Source organism: Equus quagga, chromosome 2 (genome assembly GCF_021613505.1).
Source record: "Equus quagga isolate Etosha38 chromosome 2, UCLA_HA_Equagga_1.0, whole genome shotgun sequence".
Classification (NCBI taxonomy): Eukaryota; Metazoa; Chordata; class Mammalia; order Perissodactyla; family Equidae; genus Equus; species Equus quagga.
In genome coordinates, this window is record NC_060268.1 from 26,560,262 (window position 1) to 26,569,138 (window position 8,877).

The 8,877-nt window shown below is 40.5% G+C and overlaps 1 pseudogene; it reads right to left on the reverse strand.

Moving 5' to 3' along the window:
- Nucleotides 1–6,802: 6,802 nt before the first annotated feature.
- LOC124235015 (T cell receptor alpha variable 18-like) lies at nucleotides 6,803–7,328 on the reverse strand (annotated as a pseudogene).
- Nucleotides 7,329–8,877: the final 1,549 nt, after the last annotated feature.

Genomic DNA, 8,877 nt, shown 5'->3' on the forward strand with positions numbered 1-8,877 from the left:
TTCATAACAACACTGTTTATAAAAGCCAAAGACTAGAAAAATCCAAATAATCATGTAAGTATATGGCTAAATAAACTGTTGTATATTCATACAGCAATGAGAGTGAACAAACTAAACTGTACAGAATATGGATGAGTCTTAGAAATATAATATTAAGAGAAGAATCTAGATAGAAAAATATCCAAACTATATTATTCTATTTATATAAATTTCAAAAACTGGCAAAGCTAATCTATGGGATCGTAGTTTCCCAGGAAGGGCAGGTAGCGATGAGGAGGGGACATAAGGGTACTTCTGGAAAGCAAAAGTACAGACAAGAAAGAGCAGAGACCCAGCTTCAGTCTCTGGGAGGTCCTAATCCTTCCAACGAACCTTCTTAAAGTCTGATTTTCAACATCAGGGTGGATTTGGGGTGCAGTGTGACAAGCATCAACTCTGGCAGTACAGGCTGGACCAGGGAAGACATTTAGGTTTTAGATCTTCCACTTTAATGTAATCACCATAAAAAAATTTTATAAAAATATTTTGCCAAATGATCTTCTTCAAGATAAAGAATTGAATATAAAGATCTTTTGATGAATGACACTTTTAGACATGTTCTCTGAGCCAGAGAGAGAGCACTTGCCTTAGAGAGAAGCTTCTGCTTCTTAAACCCCCACCATTGCTGACACAGCCCTGCCTCTTCCTGTCTACAATGAGATGCTCGCCCAGGTGTTCACAGCTGGGGGATGCCTCATGTTGAGACCTGAGGTTTCTGTGGGGCTCCCACAGGCACCCACATCACTATAGCCTCTCACAGAGCACAGAAGTACACTGCGGAGTCCCAGAGCTGTGAGCCTGTGATGGTGAGGCTGATGGAACTGGCTGGTTTCTGGAAGTTCAAAAAATACAGACCCTTTGTTGCATTTGGCTCTTTGCAAGTCTCCTGACGAATAAGGAAAATAATTGCCCCATGAGGTGTCTCTTATAACCAGAATAAACAATAACTATAACTACCAGCTTCATAAACACAATCCAAGGTTGCAGCCTTCTTCTCCAGCATAGAAATTGCAGGCTGGGCTTGAGTTGCCTTCTGGGCCATGCTGGATCCAGCAAAAAAAAAAAAAAAAAGAGACCAAGAAGGAATTAGGCTGATTCTCCTGATGGTATCCATAGAGTTTTAAGGAACTAATGTAGGATTGAGAGTTCTGGTTCCCCTAAACTCTAACTCTATTCTCTAAACCCCACCAGACAATAATAACCTGCATTTACCCCCAAAATTGGGAGCTGAGAGGAGCCTGGGCTGTTTGTGGCCATCCTCACCAGCCTTACCAAGGCAGACGGAGGTTATGACTACCCCCAGCAGGCCGGGGGGCAGCATTTCGGAAGTTTTCCTCTGCGTGAAATGTGCTGTGTTCTGTATCAAATTCAGGTCTAAATGCCTGGAGTGTGCCTGACAGGATACATGCACAGTTCCTGAGCTGTAAGATGCTTTTGCGCCAGAACAGGAAATGTAATTTGCCGACATTAGTTTGCCTGTGTCATGCCATTGTTGACTCAGTTGGAGATTCTAACCTGCTTATTTAGTCACTTTGTATTTTAATTAACAACAATTATATCTGGACATGTATATAAATTAAAATGAATTGTCAGACATTAATGATGTGACCTTTTGCCATGTTCAGCCCATGCATCTAAGATGGACTTGTGAGTTTCGTAATAAATACAACTGATTATCATTATGGTGACTTCTGAGAAGAGTCTTCCATATTTTTGTATGGTGTATGCTGTTTTTTGTCCTTAACAAAAATCCACAGTGAAATATGCTCCCATATTTTTCTTCCAGACAGGAATATAGAACTATTCACTCTCAGCCATCCTAATTTTTCTTCCTACACTGCATGGCATTGGTTTCTGGGGAAATTGACACTGGATATAGTTCCTTGTCTGCTTAATGCTGTCACAGCAAGTTTCCTGATTGACAAAGTTGTCCAGCTGCATGTGTCTAACAGCAATCAATAGTAAGTCTGTACTTACGATCTCCTGCTTACTAGTAAGTAAGAAAAATCTTATTTTCGAATATTGCATCCTTTTGTCAAAAGGAGTATAAACTCTCCAGCCCATGTATTCTTATTTTCTTATATCAAAAATTGCAAGTGCCTCTTCATCACACTGCTGCGGCAGCTGGGCTCAAAGGCTTTCACTGGGAACAGGACCTCAATAGCCTTATGTCTCGGCATCATGGAAGCTGGTGTCTTATTTGCCCGGCATCAATGTGCTGATTTATGATTGTGACTAAACTGACCGCAGCTTTTAATTATCTGTTTATTTTCTCTTCCTTAAACGAATACATTAATTTAGTGACATGTTATGTTACAAGAAACTAGAACTTTTTAAACGTCCAGGATGGTTCCACTAATGATAAAAATATCACAAAGTGATTGCCTCTGGGAGGAGGGATTTGGCTGAAAAGGGGCACAAGGGAACTTCTGGGGTGAAGGAAGTGTTCTATGCATTGTTTTGTTACATGGAGGCATATAATTCTCAAGGCATATTGAACTGAACATGTAGGATTGGTGCATTTCATTGTGGAAAAAAATCATAACTCAATAACAAAGAAAACCAAAATAAAATAAAACATACACAGAGAAAATTAATTTATCCAGCTTTCTGTGGTTGTTGCAGAAATTTATTTGCACTTTTCTAATTGTTACAGAACAGCTGTGGCCTGTTCTGATTACCGTCCACTCCCACCCCTCTGACAAATGCCGCAGACTCGGAATGAAGAAAGACAAGCCGGACATTCATACGCTGTGAGAGGCTGAATACATACAAATGAAATTATTAAAGGAAATGGAATACCATCCAGCTCTGAGAATAAAGATCTACAGCTACAATAATAATATGAATAATCTCACAAAGGTAAGATCATGTAAAAGAAGCCAGATACAGGAGAACACGCTAAATGATTCTATTTGCATAAAGTACAAAAACAGAGAAAACTACTCTGTGCAGTTAGGGATCAGGATAGTGCTTATTTGGGGTGGTTGAGACAGGAGTGGCCTGGCACATGACTGATGTCTTGCTTCTCAATATGGATGCTGGTTACTTGGGTTTTTCCCATTTGTGACAATTCAAGTAGCTCTCTAATTATGCAGGTGCACATTTCTCCATGTGTACGTAATTTTGGTTATGTTTTTACTGAAGTATATTTCACTTAAAATAAAATTCTTACTTCATATATGTTCATTTCGATGTGTTTTAGAATTGTATATACCTGTGTAACCAGCACCCAAGCAAAATAGAGAACATTTCCTTCACCCTGGAAAGTCCTCTTGTGCGCTCTCCAGTCAAACCCTCCTTCCCAGAGGAAACCACATAGTTTAGTCTTTTCTGCTCTTGTATTTCAAATAAATGGAATCATACAGTATTTGGAGGGGAGGGTCTGCCTTCTGTTGCTCAACATAAGGTTTTAGAGCCCCATCCTGCTGTTGTGTGTATCAGTCAGTGGTTCATTCCTCTGTATCACTGAGAAACACTCCTCACGCACCATAATTGTGTGCACATTCTTCTGTTGATAGACATTTGGGTTGTTTCCACTTTGTCGCAAATATGAATAAGGCTGCTACACACACTTTTTTTGGGCCTTTGTGGTCTATGTTTTCACTTCTCTTCCATAAATACCTATGAGTGGACTTGCTGGGCCGTGGTAACTCCCCAAAGCGACTGTATCATTTCACATTCCCACCAGCAGTTCATGAAAGGTTCAGTTGCTTCACATATCTGCCAATATTTGAGGTTGTCTGATGGTTTGATTTTAGTCCTTCTAGTGGGGGTGAATGGCACCTGAATGTGAATTTAATTTGCATCTTCCTAATGACTAATGAGGCTGAGCATATTTTATGTACTTGATAGTCATCCTATTGATGTGTTTTGTTATTGTGTTATCGTTTTATTGTTGAATTATGAGAGTTCTTTATATATTCTGGAAATAATCCTTCTCCAGGTATATCTTTCTAAAATATTGTTTCCAGACTTTAGATTGTTTATTGATTTTCTTCATATTGTTTTTCGATAAGCAGAAATTTTTAATTTTGCTCCTGTCCTACTTACAACCTTTCCTTCACAGTTAGTATATTTTGTCCCATTCCAGAGAAATCTCTGCCTACTCTGAGCTCTCAGAGTTATTCTCTACCTGTTTTGTGCTATTTTTAGTACAGTTGTAGCTTTTGATATTAAAATATGCATCTTTAATTTATCTTAGTCTATTTTCAAATAACATCATGCCCTTTATGAAGAAAATATGTTCTTCTTACATCTGAATATGCTATAAATAGCCACAACACATTGTTTTTATTTTGATTTAAAGAGACAATGGCTTTTTAAAGTAAATGAAACTATTAAAGTTACCAACAAAATTTTAAAATTTTACCCAGATATGTACTCTTTCTGGTATTCTTTGTTTCTTTTTGTGAATGTGAATTTTCATGGGATATTTCCCTAGCATGAAGACCTTATTTCAGCATTTCTTGTAATCACGTCAGCTGGAGACAGGTGATCTTTGCTTTTGTCTCTCTGAAAATACATTTATTTTGCCTTTATTTTTAAAGGCTATTTTTGCTGGCCATAGAATTCTAGGGGGTCAATATTTTTCTTTAAGCACTTTGACTACGTTTTTTCATTGTTTTCTGGTTTCCATTGTTTTTGGTAAGAAGTCAGCTATCATTTGTATTATTGCTCCTACATGCATGTAATGTGTCTGTCTTTTTCTTCTGACTGCTTTTCAGGTCTCATCTTTATTTAATTTTTTTTTTCAGAATTTTGATTTTGATGTCCTAGGTGGAGCTTTCTTTGTATTTATCGTACTTGGGATCATACTGCTCTAAAAAAACTAAAAAGAAAATAAGGTCACTAATCCCATCATGGGGGCCCTTCCTTTATGACCTCATCTAAACTGAATCACCAACTAAAGGTTCCACCTCCAAACCCAATTACACTGGGAGTTAGCACTCCAAAATATGAATTCCGAGGGACACAAAGATTTAGTACCTAACAGAGAGGGAGGCAGCTAATGTCAGAACCACCACATCCTAGCAGGCAGGGGGATAAAAAAACAAACTTGATCTTTCTCTCTCTTCCTACCCACAAAGGTTGGACTACCACAGCATGGGACAGGACAGATTGGGGGAAAAGTGAAGATTTGGGAGAAAGGGCAAACCAAGAGTAGCTAACAAAGGAGGCAAGTGAGGAATAAACCCAGGTGTCCTTGCTCCTATCTTCATGAGCTCCTCAACTTACAGCTCAACTTAAGTCATAAGATCAGTAAAAAGAACCCAAGAGAATTCTCCATTGCTTCTTATTAGAATTGAGCATTTTTTCTATGGTTTGAAGTTTGCCCACTGTTCAGATGAGAGACCCATGTTTTCCTGCGTAGTGCTATTACAGCTCAAATTTGGAGCCCAGAAACATGGGAGCACATTATCCATTTGCTCCCTAGTTAATAATAGTGTGTATCTTCTCTTACGGACTGAATTTTATCTCCCTAAAATTCATATGCTGAAGCCCTAACCTCCAGTCTGACTGTATCTGGAGATAGGACCTTTCAGGAGGTCATTAAAGTTAAGTGAGGTCATAAGGGAGGGGCTCTAACCCAATAGGACTGATGTCCTTATAAGAAGAGGAAGAGACACTACAGATCCCTCCCTCTCTTTCTCTCTCTCCCTCTGCACTTGCCTAAAGGAAAAGTCTTGTGAAGACACTGCAAGCAGGCAGCCATCTGCAAGTGAGGAAGAGAGGCTCACCAGAAACCACCCTTGCTGGTACTTGATCTTGGACTTCCAGCCTCTAGAACTGTGAGGAGATAAATTTCTGCTGTCTAAGCCACCCAGTCTGTGGTATCTTGTTATATAGCCAAGCTGGTTAATATACCTTACTATTCTTTACACTCTTTATATTTCCTACTCTATAGACTGACATGGGTCCTTCCTGTGAGGGACATCCATGGTCTTTGCATACAGATATTTCCTATTTTACAGAGAAATATATAAAAATATTGAAATCTTTTAGTTTAAAGAGCTGAGATGGGTCAAAATCCTGGCTGCCTTTCAGATGAACTATCACAGAATCTAAAGCCCAGACCCAAGGGACTGACTACTTCACATCCAGGATTTAGAGATCTGGGTGACAGCAGAGAGACTGAACATGTGGAGCAAGGACTCCCTGGACACAGCCTTGCCTGCCTGGGCTGCCTCTCACCAAATGTGCAGGGTGGCTGAGAGGAGGGCACATTCCTCAGTGTTGTCCTGAGAGTCTCTCCATAGCAGCGTTTTCTGCACAGCTTTACGGAATGAAGGGTTAATGGGGGGTTGTGTTGAGCTTTCTGCAGCTGGGATTGAGTCAGAGAGAGGCAAAGCCCAACTTAGTTGCAGAGACTATGCAGGATACTAAAGACCAGATTCTATGCCCCTTGTTTGGTTCACGAATGTTGCTTTAAAAGCACAAGATTCTTGGGGATTTAAATAGTTAAAATATATTGGTAGAAATTAATCCCATTCAAAGTTTTCCTGGAAATGTTTCCTATGAGAGGTTTTGTAGTCTGGGGAAGAGAGGAGCCTTTCTGGCTGAGCATGGGCTCTTCTGGGGGTCAAAGCTGGGGTTCTCTTTAACACTGACATCCACTGTATCCTACCTGCAGAGCAATTCCCACCCTTCTAGGTTTCCAGGAATTAGACCTGAGCTTGGTTCATTTTCCCAAGGAAACTCTAAATAAACTCGACACTGCCCAGGGAGATGATATAACTCTCTCTCCTAGGCCAGCTCACCTTCAGCCCCAACTGCGCCCTCTGGGTTTGTGCTCAGCTCCCCCTGCATCCCCCTCACTGTGTCTCTCAGAGCGCAGTAGTACACGGCCGAGTCTGACATCTGTACTGAGGGTTTCTTCAGGTGGAAGGAGCTGTCACTCATAATAAGAGTGGCCTGAAAATGATTCTCTGTCCTCTGGTTTTCTGTTGAGCTCTTCAGCAGGAGTTGAGGAGGTTTATTGAGATACTGGACATACCAGAGAAGGAAAGGACTTGAATATGTCTGGTAGGTGCAGTTCAGGGTCAGAGACGCCCCCTCTGAGAGAGTGACTGGGCCTTCTGTCTGGTTCACTGAGTCTCCATTGGTCCCTCCTAAAAATAATTACTCTGTTATGTTAGGAATGTACAGGTGGAAAGTTTTCAGCCAGAGAAGAAAACTAAAAGTTATCTATGATCACAGGAAAATGAAAAATCACTAGCATTTAGGGTAAAATGTTACTTACTGAATATTAAGAAGATCACAAGAACAGAGCAGATGGCAGAAAGCATGTTGGCAGAAGAAAATGAGCCTTGCTTCCTGGAGTTCACCAAATCTAACAGGGCTAGTCTCCAGCGAGACCTTATAGAAACTCCTCACTCATAAACTAAGAGACCCTTTTTGCACAGCGAATGCCTGTGTGTCGCTGCGAAGGTAGTCTTCAAACCGCTACACGAAGAAACATGTAACCGCAGCTAAAGGAAGCAGCGCCATCTGGTGGCCATGCTGAAAATTGCACCTCAGCCAGGTCACGCTATTTCTTCTAAAAATAACTTGATGGATACATACAGAAGGGGACAGGACTTTAAGAAGAAAGCACTAAATATTCGCTTTATAGGCTCAAAGCTATGCTTCGGAAACTATTAATTATTACTTAGATCATTTTCTGCATGGTACAGAGATCTATAGCTTCCCAAATAATCCCAGGCATAACTTTTAAGCGGAATAATCTAGGTCTCATTCTTGCATGTGCGCCCGTGGTTCCCATGAGTCAGAGAAGGATCACTCCGCCTAGAAAGTCCTCCTCACTCTCCTGAAGCCCTTTACCGGCATTAGTTCTATTTATCACCCAAGATTCATCAACGTGCCATCTCGGAGAGGAATGATTATCTAATGCAGTTCTCTATTAATCCGTGGTTGAATGAGCAGTTTTTTCCCAACCCATCGTAGGCGGATACTTTTGTCAAATACAATAAAAATAAATTACTGTTTCACTGATAAAGGTGAAGTTGACTTTCCAAGTAGAAAACTGGACAAAACAAATGGAATAATAATTTTTGGACGCTGGCCTATGGGTAGCACAGAGAGAAGGAAAGTAAGTGAAGTGAGCCCTAACGTCTATTGTATATTTGGGTCAGAAGGGGCAGGACCTGCAAGATAAGGATGGTGACTATAGATTCTCCAGGACCACTCTACAGTTCAATGGTTGTGCTTATAAATTATAAAATAACAGTGATTCAGTGTTTAGGCCACATCTCCCAGACTATTGAGCAACAAAACAGATATCGTTTCCTTCCAGAAAGTATGGTTGCAGGAGGTGTAGAGGGGGTTTTTGCCTGTAGAGATGGAGAGAGGATATTCTGCAGCGGGAATGATTTTAGCAGAGCTGCAGATGAGTGACAAGACAAACGGCGCCCACATTCCTGTTAATGAGCAGCGGAGTGAGGGGATGTCTGTGCTGTGGAAGTAGATACTTCCTCCTAGTTTCTTGGAGCAGGTTAGAAAGCTCACTCCACTCCCAAGACAGCTTGCGTTTAATCTTGATACAGGATGAGAATATCCTCTCTGCCGATAATTACCTTAACTCAGGGAAAATTAATTCATCAATCAGTCGTATTACAGATATATTGAAAAACTGTTTATATACTCTTAAAATAAGAGGGGAAAAAACCCTCCATAACCTGTAGAGATTTAGTGGCACAACTTATCTGTTAGTTGTATATTTGCACAGGGGGAAAATGCCATCTCTTTGCTGGCTTTGAACTCGACATGTGGAACTTTGTTTGATGTTTATTTCAATAGTGTGCAAGGCTGAAACCAAATCAGCTTGAAGGCTGGTGT